The sequence below is a fragment of the Bos taurus genome, chromosome 11 (assembly GCF_002263795.3).
Source record: "Bos taurus isolate L1 Dominette 01449 registration number 42190680 breed Hereford chromosome 11, ARS-UCD2.0, whole genome shotgun sequence".
Lineage (NCBI taxonomy): Eukaryota > Metazoa > Chordata > Mammalia > Artiodactyla > Bovidae > Bos > Bos taurus.
The window spans coordinates 3,246,525-3,269,359 of NC_037338.1; the positions used below are offsets into that span (position 1 = coordinate 3,246,525).

At 38.1% G+C, this 22,835-nt stretch overlaps 1 protein-coding gene and 1 long non-coding RNA gene across 4 annotated transcripts in view; one reads left to right on the top strand and one right to left on the bottom strand.

The window, feature by feature from the left end:
* Nucleotides 1-22,835, bottom strand: part of TMEM131 (transmembrane protein 131) — a 185,738-nt gene that overhangs the window by 133,815 nt on the left and 29,088 nt on the right. The window lies entirely within an intron of this gene.
* On the top strand, nucleotides 1,305-17,199 carry LOC132346537 (uncharacterized). Its single transcript, XR_009496360.1, has 2 exons — nucleotides 1,305-1,599; nucleotides 16,949-17,199. It is a non-coding gene; the product is annotated as an uncharacterized lncRNA (long non-coding RNA).

Below are 22,835 nucleotides of genomic sequence, written 5' to 3' on the forward strand. Positions count from 1 at the left end.
ATAAATTACAAAAAGGAACCCAAGCAAGTCAAATTCCCATATGGCCACATCTCTAGATTGGAAACCACCAAGGACAGCTACTTCCTCTCCTGAGAATTTCTGTCCCTTATTTTATACACTAATGGAATTCTAAACTGTCCCAATGTTTTCCAGTTAGAGCAGCAACCAGATGTAGAAGAAAGAATGATGTCTAGGGGACTTTCCTGGCAGTCCAGTGGTTAAGAATCTGCCTTCCAAAGCAGGGATGTGGGTTTGCTCCCTGGCTGGGGAACTAAGATCCCACACGCTGCACGGCAACTAAGCCAGCACGCTGCAACTGGAGCACCCGGGTGCGCTGTAACTAGAGAAAGCCTGAGTGCCGCAGCAAAGACCGAGTGCGGAAAAAATGCTGATAATCATCGGTCACTGTGTTACTAAACGTCAAACTAAGTTTATGACATAGATATTATGGATTCCATTTGAAGATAAAGGTTCAGTGAGGTTAGGCTCAAGGTCACTCAGCAAGAAAGTGGCTTGAGAGGGGCCATAAATTTCAACCATGGGACTTCAGAACCTAAGCTTCTACACCCATTACTGTTTACTTTCAAAATAAAGTGACGCTAATGCTCACAACCAGCAGTACCTTCAATCAACCTAATTTTTACGATCAGGCATATATTCCTATACAAAGGGAGGAAGCAGGATACATAAACACAAGGGGCTTAACTTCTGGCTTTCAGGGTCCTACTAGCATTTGCTCTATGAAATTGAGCTCAGCAGGATGCACTTTAAGCTTCTCATATTCACCTACATCACTACAATGTCTGAGAGTAACAAAGACATTCATTTTCTGTGGAAAAAATCTCAGTGTGTCAGTTATTTAATCACTTATATTCAAAACAGAAGATCAGAAATTGAGTTTACTTCCCCATTGCACTTTAGTAAAGAATAAGACAAAAATATCTTCACTTTAAAGGTAAATCTTTCTCTACTATAATTAGGGATAATTTATAATATAATTTTTATAATTATAATTATAATTATAATTCTAATTTTTTATAATATAAATTTTTTTAGGTAGAGATTCTTTTTTCTGAATATGGCAAATGATGACTAGACAGTGCTTGTTTCCAGACATCTTCTATAAGTCATGAAAACAATGAATGCTGTAAATAATGGGTAGAAATATGTCATGAGACGGTTGGATGGCATCACCAACTCAACGGACATGAGTTTGAGCAAACTCCGAAAGACAGTGAAGGACAGCGAAGCCTGGCACGCTGCAGTCCATGGGGTCCCAAAGAGTCAGAGCGAATGAACAGCTATCGACTTTACAGAAATAAAAGGCACCTACCAACCTTATAGAGACAGATTATAAAAAGAGAATAACTAGGAACAACTGTACACCAACGAATTAGATGCACGGACGAACACCCGGAAAAACACACACTACTGAGGGAGGAGCCAAGATGGCGGAGGAGTAGGACGGGGAGAACACTTTCTCCCCCACAAATTCATCAAAAGAGCATTTAAACGTCGAGTAAATTCCACAAAACAACTTCTGAATGCTGGCAGAGGACATCAGGCACCCAGAAAAGCAATCCAACTCTTCGAAAGGAGGTAGGAAAAAATATAAAAGACAAAAAAAGAGACAAAAGAGGGAGGGACGGAGTTCCGTCCCGGGAAGGGAGTCTTAAAAAGAGAGAAGTTTCCAAACACCAGGAAACCTTCTCACTGCCGAATCTGTGCCGAGCTTTGGAAGCACAGAGGGCAACATAACAGGAAGAAAAAATAAATAAACAATTAAAACTCGAAGATTGCGAGTCCTACGGTAACTCCCCCAGCGGAGAAGCAGCGCAGACGCCTGCACGCGCCATTAGCAAGCGGGGGCTGGGCAGGGAGGCGCAGCGCGGGCTGCATCGCTTAGAGTAAGAATCTGGCCTGAATACCCTGAGCACTATCTGAGCGAAATAATTTGGGCTAGCAAACCAGACTGTGGGATATCTACCACGCGAAAAACCAGCCCTAACCTAAGACCACCAGGCCCGCGCACGGAACAAAGAATTGAACAGAGATAGCCGGCTGCAGACCTTCCCCCTCCGGTGACAGGCAGCCAGAGCCGGAAGGGGGCAATCGCAGCCCCAGAGAGACATTATCTATAAAACTGTAAGCAGGCTTCTTTGCTAACTAAAACTTTTTGGGGGTCTGGACGGTTAACATCTGCCTGAGAAGGTGCGCCGGTTTTACACCCAGATAACCGAGTGGCGGGGAGGCGATAAGTCGCAGCATTGGCGCTCGCCAAACACCTCATCACTTGAGCTGCTCGGACCTGGGAAGAGCACAAAACTCAGGCCCAACTGAGTCTGCGCCTCTGAGGACTACCCGAGTGCCTGAACCTGAGCGGCTTGGACCTGGGAGGTACATGCAACCCAGGGCCAGCCTCGGATTGTTCCCGGCGGAACAACCTAGAGCCCGAGCAGTGTGGGCAGGGAGGCTACACGCGCCGTGAGCGGGGGCAGACCCAGTGTGGCTGAGGCACTGCGAGCGCACGCCAGTGTTATTTGTTTGCAGCATCCCTCCCTCCCTCCCCACAGCGCGACTGAACAAAGAGAAGAAATACAGCTCCACCCATCACAACACCGACACAAGCTTCCCTAACCAGGAAACCTTGACAAGCCACCTGTACAAACCCACACACAGCGAGGAAAAGCCACAATAAAGAGAACTCCACATACTGCCAGAATACAGAAAGGACACCCCAAACTCAGCAATTTAAACAAGATGAAGAGACAGAGGAATAGCCAGCAGATAAAGGAACAGGATAAACGCCCACCAAACCAAACCAAAGAGGAAGAGATAGGGAATCTACCTGATAAAGAATTCCGAATAATGATAGTGAAATTGATCCAAAATCTTGAAATTAAAATGGAATCACAGATAAATAGCTTGGAGACAAGGATTGAGAAGATGCAAGAAAGGTTTAACAAGGACCTAGAAGAAATAAAAAAGAGTCAATATATAATGAATAATGCAATAAATGAAATTAAAAACACTCTGGAGGCAACAAATAGTAGAATAACAGAGGCAGAAGATAGGATTAGTGAATTAGAAGATAGAATGGTAGAAATAAATGAATCAGAGAGAATAAAAGAAAAACGAATTAAAAGAAATGAGGACAATCTCAGAGACCTCCAGGACAATATTAAACGCTACAACATTTGAATCATAGGGGTTCCAGAAGAAGACAAAAAGAAAGACCATGAGAAAATACTTGAGGAGATAATAGTTGAAAACTTCCCTAAACTGGGGAAGGAAAGAATCACCCAAGTCCAAGAAACCCAGAGAATCCCAAACAGGATAAACCCCAGGCGAAACACCCCAAGACACATATTAATCAAATTAATAAAGATCAAACACAAAGAACAAATATTAAAAGCAGCAAGGGAAAAACAACAAATAACCCACAAGGGGATTCCCATAAGGATAACAGCTGATCTTTCAATAGAAACTCTTCAAGCCAGGAGGGAATGGCAAGACATACTTAAAATGATGAAAGAAAATAACCTACAGCCCAGATTATTGTACCCAGCAAGGATCTCATTCAATATGAAGGAGAAATCAAAAGCTTCTCAGACAAGCAAAAGCTGAGAGAATTCTGCACCACCAAACCAGCTCTCCAACAAATACTAAAGGATATTCTCTAGACAGGAAACACAAAAATGGTGTATAAATTCGAACCCCAAACAATAAAGTAAATGGCAACGGGATCATACTTATCAGTAATTACCTTAAACGTAAATGGGTTGAATGCCCCAACCAAAAGACAAAGACTGGCTGAATGGATACAAAAACAAGACCCCTACATATGTTGTCTACAGGAGACCCACCTCAAAACAGGGGACACATACAGACTGAAAGTGAAGGGCTGGAAAAAGATTTTCCATGCAAATAGGGACCAAAAGAAAGCAGGAGTAGCAATACTCATATCAGATAAAATAGACTTTAAAACAAAGGCTGTGAAAAGAGACAAAGAAGGTCACTACATAATGATCAAAGGATCAATCCAAGAAGAAGATATAACAGTTATAAATATATATGCACCCAACATGGGAGCACCGCAGTATGTAAGACAAATGCTAACAAGTATGAAAGGAGAAATTAACAATAACACAATAATAGTGGGAGACTTTAATACCCCACTCACACCTATGGATAGATCAACTAAACAGAAAATTAACAAGGAAACCCAAACTTTAAATGATACAATAGACCAGTTAGACCTAATTGATATCTATAGGACATTTCATCCCAAAACAATGAATTTCACCTTTTTCTCAAGCGCACATGGAACCTTCTCCAGGATAGATCACATCCTGGGCCATAAAGCTAGCCTTGGTAAATTCAAAAAAATAGAAATCATTCCAAGCATCTTTTCTGACCACAATGCAGTAAGATTAGATCTCAATTACAGGAGAAAAACTATTAAAAATTCCAACATATGGAGGCTGAACAACACCCTGCTGAATAACCAACAAATCACAGAAGAAATCAAAAAAGAAATCAAAATTTGCATAGAAACGAATGAAAATGAAAACACAACAACCCAAAACCTGTGGGACACAGTAAAAGCAGTCCTAAGGGGAAAGTTCATAGCAATACAGGCACACCTCAAGAAACAAGAAAAAAGTCAAATAAATAACCTAACTCTACACCTAAAGCAACTAGAAAAGGAAGAAATGAAGAACCCCAGGGTTAGTAGAAGGAAAGAAATCTTAAAAATTAGAGCAGAAATAAATGCAAAAGAAACAAAAGAGACCATAGCAAAAATCAACAAAGCCAAAAGCTGGTTCTTTGAAAGGATAAATAAAATTGATAAACCATCAGCCAGACTCATCAAGAAACAAAGGGAGAAAAATCAAATCAATAAAATTAGAAACGAAAATGGAGAGATCACAATAGACAACACAGAAATACAAAGGATCATAAGAGACTATTATCAACAATTATATGCCAATAAAATGGACAACGAGGAAGAAATGGACAAATTCTTAGAAAAGTACAACTTTCCAAAACTCGACCAGGAAGAAATAGAAAACCTTAACAGACCCATCACAAGCACGGAAATTGAAACTGTAATCAAAAATCTTCCAGCAAACAAAAGCCCAGGTCCAGACGGCTTCACAGCTGAATTCTACCAAAAATTTAGAGAAGAGCTAACACCTATCCTGCTCAAACTCTTCCAGAAAATTGCAGAGGAAGGTAAACTTCCAAACTCATTCTATGAGGCCACCATCACCCTAATACCAAAACCTGACAAAGATCCCACAAAAAAAGAAAACTACAGACCAATATCACTGATGAATATAGATGCAAAAATCCTAAACAAAATTCTAGCAATCAGAATCCAACAACACATTAAAAAGATCATACACCATGACCAAGTGGGCTTTATCCCAGGGATGCAAGGATTCTTCAATATCCGCAAATCAATCAATGTAATACACCACATTAACAAATTGAAAAACAAAAACCATATGATTATCTCAATAGATGCAGAGAAAGCCTTTGACAAAATTCAACACCCATTTATGATAAAAACTCTCCAGAAAGCAGGAATAGAAGGAACATACCTCAACATAATAAAAGCTATATATGACAAACCCACAGCAAACATTATCCTCAATGGTGAAAAATTGAAAGCATTTCCCCTAAAGTCAGGAACAAGACAAGGGTGCCCACTTTCACCATTACTATTCAACATAGTTTTGGAAGTTTTGGCCACAGCAATCAGAGCAGAAAAAGAAATAAAAGGAATCCAAATTGGAAAAGAAGAAGTAAAACTCTCACTATTTGCAGATGACATGATCCTCTACATAGAAAACCCTAAAGACTCCACCAGAAAATTACTAGAACTAATCAATGATTATAGTAAAGTTGCAGGATATAAAATCAACACACAGAAATCCCTTGCATTCCTATACACTAATAATGAGAAAACAGAAAGAGAAATTAAGGAAACAATTCCATTCACCATTGCAACGAAAAGAATAAAATACTTAGGAATATATCTACCTAAAGAAACTAAAGACCTATATATAGAAAAGTATAAAACACTGGTGAAAGAAATCAAAGAGGACACTAATAGATGGAGAAATATACCATGTTCATGGATTGGAAGAATCAATATAGTGAAAATGAGTATACTACCCAAAGCAATTTATAGATTCAATGCAATCCCTATCAAGCTACCAACAGTATTCTTCACAGAGCTAGAACAAATAATTTCACAATTTGTATGGAAATACAAAAAACCTCGAATAGCCAAAGCGATCTTGAGAAAGAAAAATGGAACTGGAGGAATCAACCTACCTGACTTCAGGCTCTACTACAAAGCCACAGTTATCAAGACAGTATGGTACTGGCACAAAGACAGAAATATAGATCAATGGAACAAAATAGAAAGCCCAGAGATAAATCCACGCACATATGGACACCTTATCTTTGACAAAGGAGGCAAGAATATACAATGGATTAAAGACAATCTCTTTAACAAGTGGTGCTGGGAAATCTGGTCAACCACTTGTAAAAGAATGAAACTAGAACACTTTCTAACACCATATACAAAAATAAACTCAAAATGCATTAAAGATCTCAACGTAAGACCAGAAACTATAAAACTCCTAGAGGAGAACATAGGCAAAACACTCTCTGACATACATCACAGCAGGATCCTCTATGACCAACCTCCCAGAATATTGGAAACAAAAGCAAAAATAAACAAATGGGACCTAATTAAACTTAAAAGCTTCTGCACATCAAAGGAAACTATTAGCAAGGTGAAAAGACAGCCTTCAGAATGGGAGAAAATAATAGCAAATGAAGCAACCAACAAACAACTAATCTCAAAAATATACAAGCAACTCCTACAGCTCAACTCCAGAAAAATAAATGACCCAATCAAAAAATGGGCCAAAGATCTAAATAGACATTTCTCCAAAGAAGACATACAGATGGCTAACAAACACATGAAAAAATGCTCAACATCACTCATTATCAGAGAAATGCAAATCAAAACCACTATGAGATACCATTTCACACCAGTCAGAATGGCTGCGATCCAAAAGTCTACAAATAATAAATGCTGGAGAGGGTGTGGAGAAAAGGGAACCCTCTTACACTGTTGGTGGGAATGCAAACTAGTACAGCCACTATGGAGAACAGTGTGGAGATTCCTTAAAAAACTGGAAATAGAACTGCCTTATGATCCAGCAATCCCACTGCTGGGCATACACACTGAGGAAACCAGAAGGGAAAGAGACACGTGTACCCCAATGTTCATCGCAGCACTGTTGATAATAGCCAGGACACGGAAGCAACCTAGATGTCCATCAGTAGATGAATGGATAAGAAAGCTGTGGTACATATACACAATGGAGTATTACTCAGCCATTAAAAAGAATACATTTGAATCAGTTCTAATGAGGTGGATGAAACTGGAGCCTATTATACAGAGTGAAGTAAGCCAGAAGGAAAAACACCAATACAGTATACTAACGCATATATATGGAATTTAGAAAGATGGTAACGATAACCCTGTATACGAGACAGCAAAAGAGACACTGATGTATAGAACAGGCTTATGGACTCTGTGGGAGAGGGAGAGGGTGGGAAGATTTGGGAGAATGGCATTGAAACATGTGAAATGTCATGTATGAAACGAGATGCCAGTTCAGGTTCAATGCACGATGCTGGATGCTTGGGGCTGGTGCACTGGGACGACCCAGAGGGATGGTATGGGGAGGGAGGAGGGAGGAGGGTTCAGGATGGGGAACACATGAGAAATAAAAAAAATAAATAAATAAATAAACTGGAAAAAACACACACACACACACACACTACTGAAATTAAGTCAAGAATAAGCCTGAATGGACCTTGGACCTGTAACAAGAGACTGAATTTCTAATTAAAAACCTTCCTACAAAGGAAAACCTAGGGACAAATGGTTTCATTCCACCAAATGTTTAAAGAAGAAGTTATACCAGGGCTTCACAAACTTCCAAAATAAAGCAGACGGGGAAAACACTTCCCAACATATTCTGAGCCCTTAATACTGATACCAGAATCAGATAAAGTTATCAAAAAAAGCAAACTATAGCTCAATATCCCTTATACATATGGATATCAAGTCCGCAAGAAAATACAAAATACGCTTCTAGCAACATATATAGAGGCTTATACATCATGATGAAGTGTAAGACTAATATACTTTACACTACAAAGCTTCAATGAAAGAAATTAAAGGCCTAAATAAATAGAAAGACATAGGCTGGAATACTTAACAATGTAAAGACTGTAATACTCCCTAAGTTGATCTTAGATTCAATGCAACCGTTATCAAAATCCCACTTTTTTCCCCCAAATTGATCCTAAAGCTCTTAAGAAACTGAGAGAAATCCTTAATAGCCAAAATAACCTTGACAAAGAAGAACACAGTGGAGAACTCTTACTTCATGATTTCAAAACTTACTACAAAGTTACAGTAATCAAGACAGTGTGCTACTAGGAATAAAGATAAACATGGAGATCAACAGAAGTGAGAATCCAGAAAGAAACCCTCATATTTAGGATCAATTCATTTATGGCACAAAGAAGAATGGATAGTGTTTTCAGTAAGTAGCATTAGGGCAACCGGGATCTACATGTGAAAGAATGAAGCTGGACCCTACCTCATACTGTATGTAAAAATTAACTCAAAATGAGCAAAAACCTTGGTGTAAGAGCTAAAGTTCTAAAACTCTTAGAAGATACTGTGGGTACATCTTCATAACCTTGAATTAGGCAATGTTTCTGAAGCTAGGATAGCTAAGCAAAGAAAAGCACATAACTTGGACCTCATTAAAATTAAAATTCCTGTGCTTCAAAGGGCACTATCAAGAAAGTGAAAAGACAACCCAGAGGACAGAAGATTTTTGCAAATTATTTATCTGTTAAGGGTTATGTACACAGAATATATGGAACTTGCCCCCCTCCTCGCAAAGACGAATATTTCAACTTTAAAAATAACAAAAAGACAAGAGATCTGAATAAACATTTCTCTAAAAGAAGACAAATTGCCAATAAGCACATAATATGTTCAAAATTGGTCCTCGGGGAAATTCAAATCAAAACCAAAACAAGGTACCACTTCACACATACTATGACAGCAATAATTAAAAAGATAAACAATAATAAGTACTGGTAAGGGCATGGATAAATTGCAAAGCTCTAAGTCGCTGATTGGAGTAAAAAGTGGAATAGCCACTTTGGAGAACAGTTTGGCAGTTATTCCCAAAGGTAAATACAGAGCTGCCATAGACAAAGCCATTCTACTCATATATATACACTAGAGAACTAAAAACATATGTACAAAAACTTACCCACAAATGTTCCAACAGTACTATTCATAATAGCCAAAAAGCAGAAACACCCTAAGTGTCCACTGACAGATGAACAACAGACAATTCTAACGACTCATTATGTGGTGAGTCCACATAATGGAACGTTTCTCAGCCGCGCACACACAGTGGACTCCTGATGCATGCTACACATGGATGACCCTTGAAAACATAACGCTAAGTGAACTAAGCCAGACACAGAAGACCACATGTATTACACGACATGTCCAGAATAGGAAAATCCATAGAAATAAAGGTTGATTTAACAGTCACTAGGGGCTAGGAGGAAGTGGGGTGTGAATCTGATGTACATGAGGGTTCTTTTTGGGGGTGCTGAAAATATTTTGAAATTAGATCATGGGGATGGTTGCACAAAATGTGAATATACTAAAACACTCAATGGTATACTTTAAAAGCATGAATCTATGATATGGGATTATATCTCAATATTTTAAAATTCAACACAGCAAAAAGACAGTGCATGGTCTTGGTTCTATTCCCTAATTTTTTACTTAATAGGTTGCCTGAATGGCATTTTAAATATTGTGGAGCCATGGGACACAATACTACTCCAGAAGAGCTTTAAGCTGTGTAGTCCTTTCATGTATAGAAATGCATTTTTTGATGTACACATGGTGTGTGGGAGGCGAGAATACACAGCAAATGATAACGCACACGGGGCACACTGTCAACAACAGGTGAAGTGCCGTAAAGGTCCATGTTTTTTTATTCTATTTTGATCCTTAGAAATTTCCTGAATGTTTGAAAATATTCCAAATAAAAAGTCTACAAAAAAGGAAATAATTTATACAAGACTTATAAAAACTTGAATGTTTAAACATAGTCACTTTTAAATAAAACCACAATAAAATAAAAGTAAGTAAATCTCATTACTTATGCCCATTGGAGATATTGGTTGTAGAGGCGTTTGGTATACCACCTGCTGCCACAGATTGGGACAAAAATAATAAACTGCTTAAGTGTCTGTGACTAAAGTGATATTGCAGCCATCTTAAAACTGTCAATCAACATGTGAACTCAGGTATCGTGTAGGGATTGTACCTTGTGAGTACGTCCAACATGCAATCATACACTATGAGACGTATGGTGTATACATGTGATGCCTGCACTGCAGATATGTGTACAGTACGCATTATATTCTAAGTATTAGGTAAGAATCATCCATGTCTTATCAATATAATTCTTTTTCCACATGCCCAAAGAAGTGACCAATATAAGAAATTAGAAAATGAAGAGCAAATTAAACCTAAAATAAATGTAATCAACAAAATAGCAGAAAATAAAAATCAAAGAAGTCAAAGTTTTGTTTGAGAAGATGAATAAAATCGATATACCTCTAGTCAGACTTGACAGTAAAGAGGAGTCACATATTAGAAATGTAAGAAATGAAAGAGTAGACACAACTACACGTCCTATAGATATAAAGCCAGTAAAGGAATACCATTAAAAATTCTGTCAATACAGTCAACAATTCAGATTATAATATGGATAATTTCTTTAAAGACTCAAAATGCCAAAGATCAGTTTTTAAAAAAAATTAACAGTTAACATGAATAGCCGTATATACAGTAAAGAAGTTACTCTGCAGTTAAAAATCTCACAAAGAAAAGTCTAGGCCCATTCACATAAATTGATGAATTCTCCCAAATATTTAAAGAAGAAAAAAATAACAGTTCAACCCAAACTCTCTCCAAACACAGAAGAAAAACTTCCAAACTCATTTTAGGAAGCCAACATTACTCTGATACCAAAAACAAAGACATTAAAAGAAGGGAAAAACTACAGATCAACATTCTTCATTATTACAGATGCAAAAATTCTCATTAAAATTTCAGCAAATTTAACCCATTAATGTATAAAAAGGATAAATACACCATCACCACATAGGGTTTAACCAAGGAATGCAATAGTTCTTTTAACATTCACAAAAGGTGGGGGGGAATCCAACCTATAAAACTAAAAAAACAAAGACAAACAAAAAACCCCACCCAACATTAAAATAATAATAATCTCTTAAATCATACTTGATGGTTGAGATAAAATTATAATGACACCAGTTGAACAGAATGTATAGAGAAGAAACACTTTAGGAAATTATATTTTTTAAAGTGGTAAGGGTGTTATTTAAGGGGAAAAAAAGTGCTAAGGGCCATGGAATCTCAATGAAATCAAGGTTTTAATACTGCCAAGTTGTAAAACATTGATATCAGGGGGCTGTGTTAAGTTAAAATACACAATTTAATGTTAGCAACCACTTAAAAATACACAAAGTGATACACTAATATATATATATAAACAAGATGGATTCTAAAAAATGTTGAACTCAGAGAAAGACAAAAAAAAAGAAATAGTAAAATAAGAAACAAAAGAAGAATTGAGCACTGACATATCAAAAATCACTTTAAAGTAAATGGTTTAAACGCATCAATTAAAAGGCAGGAAGTGACAGAATGATTAAAATGATTATTCAACCATATACTTCAACACAACAGAAACATTTTGTATTACGTAAAGGGTAGAAAGAGATTTATCATGCTAACTTTTTTTAAAAGGTATTGCTATGTAAATATCAGATATAGCAGACTTCAGAGCAGGGACAAAGAGTAACATTAGATAAAGGAATCAATTCACCATGAATAAATACTGTGCCCAAATGTGTACGCACCAGAGTTGCAAAATGATGAAACAAAAATTGGAAAAGCCAAAAGGAAAAATAGACAAATTCTGTTATATTCAAGGACTTCAACATCTCGGCCATCAAACATCTCACTGGTAAAACTAAGAGATACATAAGATATAAAAGAATATATATACATATAACTAAAAGATACTAAAAACCCAGAACACCATCAACCAACAGGATCTAACTGACATTCACAGGCAACATAGCCTTTGTCAACACAATACACATTCCTTTTAAGATACCTTGGACAAGTCCTCAAGACAGGACAATTCCTTGGACAACTCCTGGGTCATAAAACAAACATCAACAACTTAAAAAGCATTGAAATCAGAGTATGTTCTCCAATCACAATGGAATCAGACAACAAATCAATAACAAAAGTGCAACATAAAAACATCCTAACACTTCTACATTCAACAATATACTTTCAAATAAATCATAGGCCAAAAAAGAACAGAATTTTAAAAACACAGAGGAAAAAAAAAAGGAAAAAAAAAAAAAAAACAACACACAGAGAAATGAATAAAAACAAAAATGTAATACATCAAGAACAGGAAAAAAAAAAAAAGAGAACATGTTTATGGCATTAAAATGCTCACATGAGAGAAGAGAACAAGGTCTCAAATTAATAATCTGTATTCCCACCTCAAGAAACCAGAAAAAGCAGAAAAATAAGCACAAAGGAAATAAAAGGAAGGAAATAATAATAAGAACAGAAATCAATGAAATTGAAAATAGGAAAATAACAAAAAATGAATGAAACAAAAATCAACAAAACTGACAAGCCTGTAGCAAGACTGAAACAAAGAGAAAACCCAAGTCATCTACAACCGGAATAAAGCAGGGCATGGCACTGTAACTGCTGCAGGCACTGTAAGAGAATACTATGAACTCCATGCTCAAAAAATCAACAACAGCAAAAAAGCACCAATTTCTCAAAACCCACAAGCTACCCAAACTCAGCTAAGATGAAACAGAAGGCCCACATACACTTGTAGCCACTAAACACACTGAATTCGGCAATAGAAAAATTCCCTCAAAAAAGAAATTCTCAAGCACAGATGGCTTTACTGGATAATTTTATCAAACATTTAAAGAAGAGTTAGCATCAGTTTTACATAATCTATTCCAAAAAAAAAATTGAAGTGGGAATACTTCCCAACTCATGTTATAAAGGCTAATATAACCCTGATACCAAAGTCAGACAAATATACAGATTTAAAAAATTTAAAGCACAGCCCAATATCCCTCATTAACTTAGAACAACGCTCAACAAATACTAGCAATCTGAGTCTAGCAATATGTAAAAATAACTATATACCATGAACAAATGAGATTTCATATATGCAAAACATGTGAAAATCAGTCAAGAGAATTCACCATACCAAAAGTTGAATAAGAAAATCATATGATCAAAACAACTGATGCAGGAAAAGCATGTGACAAAATCCAACACCCATTCATGATACAAATTCTCAGCAAACTAGCAACAGAGTGGAACTTTCTCCACTTGATAAAGAGCATCTGCAAGAATCTATGGCTAACATCAATACTTAATGGTAAAAGAATCAATGGTTTCCCTTGAAGAATGGGAAAAAAGTGAGGATATTGCTTTCACAAATCTTGTTAGAGCACAGTACTAGAAGTTACAGCCACTGCAATAAGGAAAATTAGTAAAATGCATACAGATCAGGAAGGAAGAATAAAATTGTTCCTATCTGCAGATGACATGACAGTTTATGTACAAAACTCAAAGGGATCTACAGGGGAAAAAAAGGAAAGGGAAAAATCACCAAACTCCTAGAATAAGTGAGTTCAGCACAGTAGGAGGATATAAGATGAACACACAAAAATAAGTAACATTTGAAGCAGCTTTTCCCTTCTCTAGGGCAACTTAGAGCCTGGCAACGCCTAGAGATACCAACCTGGGAAAGGGACCACAAGCCAGGTCAGGGCAGGAGCAGAACGTGGCTCCAGCACATGAGCATGCCCCTCTGCTCCACAGGCGAAGGCTTTCGAAACACAGAGGTGCTTCCCTTTCTCACTCACTGACCTTGTTCAGTGCATTCTGACATTAAAAATCCTAGCAGTCTGTGTAAACTTCATCAACATCTACAAATGAGAATGCCCCTAATTGGGCTCTTTATTTCACGAAGATGATTATCCTGGCATCTCAGGTAAGAAAATAAATAGATATCTCAATTCCCCAAATCCATTCACTATATCTAAAGTTTCATTAATACTAGTCTGCAAAGGTAACTACAGCAAGAATTCCATTAACAGTAACACATTTATTTCTTCAAGTTTTAATTAATTCTATATTTTTATAATGTTTAAGATTAATCCTTACTCTGAATATAGAGGAAAAGATGATAACCTTAATACATTTAAACTAGCCCTTTTAATGACAAACATTTGTGTGTTCTCCAAAATTGTAACTTTATGTAAGTATACACCTTCCATTTCCTAAAATATTCCTCAAATCTTAGAGTAGTGTCATAGTTGGAGAAAGGAGATAATAGACATTAATTTATAATCAATTTTAACAAAAAATAAAAATAAATAAAATCAATTTTAAGTATCAAATGGAGAAGAAAAAAAAGGAAGGATGGGAGGAGGATCAAAGAAGACTCAATCAGAACAATTGCAAATAATGTTTTCCAATAAATATCTCTGTACGAGAGGACTATTTTAACATACACATAATAGAGATCTTTATCCCAAAAATACTCCTAGCACATTCTCGAGACTGCAGTGATTTAAAACTGCATGTTTTTAATAGTTGTATCCAATAACTGCATGTAAAAACAAGTAAAGTCATTTTAGAAGCAATTAGTAAGCAGAAGAGGAACACAGATTAGCTATCTCTGTTGCAGACTCTGATCCAATAAATATTTTAGCCAATTTCGCTTCCTGTCTATCTGACATCCTATCCAATAATCACTGTTTCCCAATGGTCAGAACCCTTGACATGTGGCGTTAGATATCTGTATCCCAAAGTTCCCTGAGAGAAACAGCTGGCTAACAGAAGAACAGGGTTTTTTACCTGTATGCTGTGATTAACTTTATAGTTAACAGCTTTTCTATTTGTAAACATCAAGATGACTCCACACTTGGGGCAGGTACACTCCAGTTTTTGCAGGACTCAGATCTTTACTCTCTCTCCTATCCTTATGTTCTCTCCAGACTCTGGGAGTGGGGCTGAAGACCCTGGTCCTCCTGGGCTGACATATATCACACCCTTCTGCTGCAGAGAGTGGGTGTCATCTATTGCCCTTTTCAGCAGACTCATCTCCATTAAGAGTGATCAGGGGGCTTCCCTGGTGGTTCGGTGGTAAGGAATCCGCCTGCCAATGCAGGAGACTCGGGTTCAATCCGTGGCCCGGGAAGATACCACACGCTCCAGAACAACTAAGCCCGTGAACCACAACTATTAAGCCTGTGCTCCACAGCAAGAGAAGCCACTGCAATTTCAAACCCGCACACCACAATGAAGAGGAGCCCCTGCTTGCTGGAACCGGAAAAAATTCGCAGCAACGAAGGCCCAGCACAGTCAACAAACAAACGCATTTATTTATTTTAAAAAATGATCAAGTCAATTGTTCTTTTCCTCTATCTCACTTCTCAGGTATATTTTAATCTAGAATCTTTGTCTTATGCTACTGAGATTTAATTCATCCCCTGGTTGTATGGTATTTTTTAAGAAATATTCATATTCAGAACTGTTTTCTTCTATTTTGCTTAATGTTTTGCTTCGTTCTTTGCTATAAAGAAGCCCCAAGTCAGTTAAATTTTTCTTCACATTTTTGCTCTGAGATCTCATTGTCATCATTTTCTCACTTTGTTTCAATGGATTCGTCTATTTACTACTTGAATGTTCTGCCTTCTATTTTAGGCTCCAGGATCAGAGCACAAACTAAATTAGATTGGGGCACTGAGGAGAAAAGTGTATCTTCTGGCAAGAGGGGGAATTAAGAGACTTTAGAAACTAGAAATCTATTAAGTTTAAACTCAGCTAAGGTTTTCTGTAGACTACATTAACAATTCATGAAAATTCTCCATGTCAATGGAAAGCTGATCCTAGTTGATCAATGGAACTGACGAGTTTCATTTACTCAAGACTCTCAAACAGCACTAAATTTTTTATCTTCAATAAGCATACTAGACTAGTAAAAATCTGTTCTTAAGTATCATTACCCAGAGTTGTGAACAAAAGTGAAAAATAACCCACTTTTCTGTTTTTTAAGATTTCTGGATGTGGACCATTTTTAAAGTCTTTATTGGATTTGTTATAATATTGCTTCTGTTATGTTTTGGGTTTTTTGGCCCTGAGGCATGTGGGATCTTGGTTCCCCGACCAGGGATGGAACCTGCATCCCCTGCATTGGAAGGCGAAGTCTTAACCACTGGAAAGCCAGGAAGTCGCAATCCACTTTCCTAAATGCTGTCTATTGTCTGTATAGATTCATATATTATTTTTACTTTATATCCAAACATCTGTCAATTGCCTTTCAAGATACAGCCTTTTGTTTCTTTCTTTACAAGACAGAGAACTGATTAAATGTTTGTTTTCCGGGACAATAATTTGCATAAAATTCCAGTTTCCCCACTGTGTATGTGATCTTAAAAATGTACAAAACCCCCTGCAAACCTCGGTTTCCTCCTCTACAATATGCACACAGGGACACAGTGTACATTCTTAGGTTTTCCTAAGTATTAAGTACAGCAGTGCACACAAAATGCTAGTTTCAAGCACAGAGTAAGGATTTATGATATTAACCTTACAATTATTTTATCATTATCATTGCTGCTGTTGCTATTTTTCTTTCAGATTTCTAGAAGACTGGATTTCCTCCCATCTTCCAAGTCATTTAAGCCAAGGAGGAGGTGTATACTTCACCGATGAGCACTGGAGTTAGAAGAGTTAATCCACATAAAAAGAACTTGTTTATATATAAAATGTCAATAGTTATCTATCTTGCATGTTGGTCTTAGAGTATAATCTTCTAGGAGATGAATAATTTCATTTTTGGAGAAGGCATATCTAAGTAATGTTGTTTCATTAAAAGTTAATTTATACTACTCTTTAAAATTAAGAAAAATCTAACTTCAGTGATGAAAAAATCATGACCACTGATGCTTTTGTTACCCAGCGAACAGCCAGACCATCGTCTCGTTTTAAAGACACTTTTGTTTTTTAGGTTTCCCTCCCACTCCTCCCTCTCAAGATCATTCGGCCTGCAGTCCTGCTCACGCTTTCATTAGCTCAACTGCTAAGGGGGAAACATCAGGGCTTTATCTGTCAGAATTAGATAAAGAAAAATTAACCAAATGGATTTTTAAACTGGACACCCACAGTTTTAAAAACAATCTAGAGTTGAGAGAAGGAAAAAAGGAAATGAATATGGATGGAGTCAAGTCTCTGGGGCAAGAGTAAGAGCCCCGTAATTTAACTACAATACTTACAATTTCCAAAGAAAAGAAAATAAAGAGCTAGTGATATTCCAAGTGGATTTACACAAAAGGCTTTTCTAAAAAGTATGGCTAAGAAAATATTGGAAATGAAAAGGAGGACGGTGACTCAAAAAGCAATACTATGTCAGGCTGTTGAGGTCAGCAAGGAAAATACTATTTAGGTGAACCTATTTCAAGGGCAAAGTAAAAAGCAGTTTGAGCTAATGTTAGACAAAGGCCTTAGAAAACAGATGATATATTTTCTTGAAATAGTCTATCACACAAAGGAACATACTATGGTAAAGTAAGTTTGCTAATAAAGCAAGAGACACATTAAATTTTATATTAATTCCATTTACAATCAGAGGGAGTGTTTCTATTTACCTGAATGTGTAGAGAATTATAATGCAACTGCTTCAATTTATGTGAAAAAAGTGTGCCCAAAGAGACTAATTCACTTACCGAAAGCCACAGAGATAGTTAAGGTGGGAGAGGGGAAATAATCTGTTTTCAACAAGCTAGAAAGTTTTAATAACATTTCATGAGAGAGAAGCATGGCAGACATTTAAGAGCTCTACTTCAAAATCTGATTCTGGGATGCTCCTTAATGTTCTGATAGAGGGCAGGAAAGACACAGATAGGTCTGATTCGTTCTATGGCATTCCTGGAAACTTTTTGCAGAATGGATTATATGCATTTGCTTAAAAAATACGTATGTATCCTAGTCCACTTGTCCCTAACTGATCTAATATTAAATTAAGCATCAGGGGGCTTCCCTGGTGGCTCAGAAGTAAAGAACCTGCCTGCCAATGCAGGATACATGGGTTCAATTCTGGAAGATCCACACGCCGGGGAGTAACTAAGCTGGTGTGCCACAATCACTGAGCCCAGGAGCCGCAACTACTGAGGCCCGCACGCCCTGGAGCCTGGGCTCCACAACAAGAAGCCATCACAATTGAGAAGACCGCTCACCGAAACTCGGGAAAGGCCGGCGCAGCAACAAAGACCAAGAGCAACCAAATCTAAGTACCTAAAATTATTTAAGAAAATTTTTAAAACAAATTCAGCATTAGAAACTGGTGGGTTCTTGAAGGCAAGAAGTTCACTGATCAGATGCTGAGCCAAAAGGAAAGCTAAGAAGGACATGAGGTCCTCTATCTCTAGCCCCAGCATGAAGGCATTGGGGGTCCAGTTGGGGGTCCAGGCATGCTTAGGGATCCAGGCACGCTTAAGACTCTCAGCAGAGGCGACAGCGGCCTGAGTGCCTCTCAGAGCACATTCCTACTCCAGGTAGCTGCGGCCTACTGTGGATGCAATGATGACATCTCTTGGGCCACAGTTATCCTTTATGTGCGCCTGCCATGTGTTCCATCCTAAGCAAGGCAAGAGGAACAAATTTGGATATCAGGAAGTCAAGGGACATAAACAGTAAACATTTTTGAGAAAACTGGGACGCAGACATGTTAAGTAACTTCTCTGAAACAGCCTCCCCTTTCATATCTCAGGCCCTTAAGACCTGACAATCTGAACAGGAATTTAAGATATATTCAAAATAACTGACTATTTCAAGGGCTGCAACCCACTCTTACTCTATTACGCTCCAGAAATTAACTTGATTTAAGTCAGAATAGTTTAAATAACATTTATTAATGTGATTGTCTCACCATCAGCAAAGGGAACGCATGATATGAGAACAGGGCTATTTTGCCAGTCACCCCCCTTAATGAAGTTACTGAGTTTTAGCTATAGGTTTTTAAAACTCTTAGAAATTTTCATTATCAAACAACATGAATGGTTTAAAGATTATTAACAACGCCATCAGTATACCCACCATCTAGTTTCAGAAATGAAGTATTAAAAACGACTTTGCCATCACCCAGGTGGTCTCTCCCACTGATACTCCTTCCTACCTGCACCACCAAGGCAACAGCTACCCTGCATTTTATGTTTCCCATTACCCTGCTATTCTTTATAGTTTTAACATATATAGAAAGCTCTACGAATATATCTTTTTTAGTTTTTCCCATTTCTATAAAGTTTTCATAAATAGTATCTTGCAGATACTATTTTTTTCAACTAAATTTTTCAAATAAATTTTTTTCAATTTATTTTTCCAACTCACTCTCTTAACAGTATGTTTTGAAATTTATCTATGCAGCTGAAGCTTATGCATTATAACATATATTGTACTCAAATACATGAATGTATCATTGTTTTTACCTACACTTCTGCCCATAGACACACACAGCCTTTGATTATGTGTGCTGTTACATACAGTACTTCAAGGATCATTCTCAGACGTGTCTTCTGTTCTGCATGTGCACGAATTTCTCTTGGGTATATACCAAGGGTAAAAAATGGATCCAGGTTTTGCAGATCAGAAGTTTTTACAACTTAGGAACTTTTGTAAATGTATGGTTCAATAATTTTATTCACTACTAGTCTCTGATAGGGCTTCCCAGGTGGTACAGTGGTAAAGAATCTGCCTGCCAATGCAGGAGATTCAAGAGACTTGGGTTCCATCCCTGGGTCGAGAATATCCTCTGGAATAGGAACTGGCAACCCACTCTAGTATTCCTGCCTGAGAAATCCCATGGAAAGGCGAACCTGGCTGGGGTCACAAAGAGACGCAACTGAGCACGCACGCATAAAACTGGATATTTGAATAAATGTGAAGCTTTTTACAAGAGTAAAAATTAAGACACCAATTTGGCAGGTTCCAAATTTTAAAAAAAATCCTATTGTACCCAAGTATTATATATTTTACTTAAATATAAATTTTAATATTACAATGAATTTTTATATATTTTTATATTTATTCATGTGTTTTACTTTTGATTATATGAATATGCTGCTGCTGCTAAGTCGCTTCAGTCATGTCCGACTCTGTGCGACCCCATAGACGGCAGCCCACCAGGCTCCCCAGTCCCTGGGATTCTCCAGGCAAGAACACTGGAATGGGTTGCCATCTCCTTCTCCAGTGCATGAAAGTGAAAAGTAAAGTGAAGTCACTCAGTCGTGTCCAACTCTTAGTGACCCCATGAACTGCAGCCCACCAGGCTCCTCCGTCCATGGGATTTTCCAGGCAAGAGTACTAGAGTGGGGTGCCATTGCCTTCTCCTTACATGAATATAGAAATGTCATTATGCCTATTTTCTCCTCTCAAGTAACCAAGCACAAATCTTAATTTACCTCTACTCTGCCCGGCTTGCTTCTAAGCTAGGGATACCATTTTTGGCATTTTAACTACTGGCCATAAACAAAAAATACCAACTAACTCCTAGGATGGGGAGGGGCAAGGTTAATTTATGATCTCATGTGGGGTGAGTCAATTACAGACTCAAACAAGAAACAAGTTAACTCTTCAAAACTAGGGGGAGAAATGTGCTGAAGTTGCTAAAACTTGTATTCCAAAAGGACATACATTTTCTGTTTCAAAAATGTACTGGAAAGTTTTCTGCCTGTTCACAAGGCTGCCAAGTATGTTGACAATCAAACGAGGAAGAAAATTTCAGAAAAGGGCCTCCAAAATGCAATTAGCTAATGCGATAGAAGGCACTACGACAATTTATTTTTTAAAAAATGAAACAAGAAAACTTTTAACAGGAAGCTACTACACTCAGGCACTGCGCAAGGCGGAGGGCCACACACTGCCTGCGTTCAAGCTTATAGACTCAGAGGGAACGCAAGCAAACCAAGAACGAGGGGCACCGAATTCGGCCACAAGGCTTTGAAACGTCTCCAAGTAGCAGTTTCATGTGAAGAACCAGTGAGAGAGAAGGTTAAGGCAGGGCCCCCTACCAGAGCACCACAGAGCGCAGGCATCGGACGTGTAAGAAATTATGGTACTCTCAGAAAACGTCATCTTCACAGGTCTGGATTTAGGCAGCACTGGAAGCAACCAGAGAAGAGGATGGATAGGGAAGCTGAGGCTGAGCCACACCCCCATGCTAAGCCCTGAAAGTTACCTGCTATTTTTCCATTTGTCTAGTATTCACTAAGGTCACACAGCAGGTAAACAACAAGGTCAAGCTGAGAGCTCAGGTCTTCCTGTCTGCAGAGTTTAAGTTCAGGCTGCTTCTCAACAATCTTCCACACTTCCAGGGTATCCCTCAGTAAGACTGGCTTCTTGAAGAACTGTATAGCACAGGGAACTCTGCTCAATGTTATGTGGCAGCCTGGACGGGAGGTGAGTTAAAACTATCACAACATTGTTTGTTTATCGGCTAAGTTGTGGGCTAAGTCTTCAGTTGTGTCAGACTCTCTTAGACCCCATGGCCTGTAGCCCACCAGGATCCTCTGCCCATGGGATTCTCCCGGCGAGGATACTGGAGTGGGTTGCCATTTCCTTCTCCAGGGGATCTTCCCAACCCAGGGACTGAACCTAGGTCTCCGACACTGCAGGTGGATTCTTTGCCGTCTGAACCACCACGGAAGCCCTATACCCCAATGCAAAATAGAAAGTTAAAAAAAAAAAAAAAAGACTCACTTCTTGAAGGTAGAGGAATCCCATGGTGAACTAATACAAGAACCAACCCTTAAATTAATTGCTGAAACAGCCGTTCTCAGAGTGGCATCCTTGAATCCCTGTATCAAAATGGCTCAATATTCAGTAAGATGGAGATCCGGGGCCTACTTCTGAAGAATCACATTCCTGGGATTTTGCATTTTATAGTATAACACAGAAGCTTTGCAGGATGCTGACTGAAATGTCTGTTCAACTGAAGCCAAGTGATAACCAGCTTTGAGGGGAGGATGATGAAAGGAAAAGGCTTAATCCAACTGTGGACATAACAGGACTTGAGATAACAATGGAACATACATGTGAAAATGCAGTCCGAAAAAAGTATTATGACTGTGTATGTTTGTGAAACTAATCACTTAAAACTGGTGTCTTTTATTATATGCATATTATACTTCAATACAGCTGCTTAAACATAAAGAAAGGAAAGCTGGCACAAGTTCAGTAAAGTTACAGGGCTGCTTTAGATACCTATCACTACAGCCACAATGCTCTAAACGAATACCCCGACGGGGGAGCCGGTGGGCTGCCGTCTACGGAGTCACACAGAGTCGGACACGACTGAAGTGACTTAGCAGCAGCAGCAGCAGGGCACACAGCTTCACCTAGTCTCTGTCTTAATCTCTTGTGTCAAGTGGAGAGAAAAGGAGTTGTGCTGCTTCTCAATGGCCTTTTTTTTTTTAAGGTCCCAGTAAGCAGTCAGCTCTAAAAAGTTTTAAGATTGCTAGAACAATACAATTTT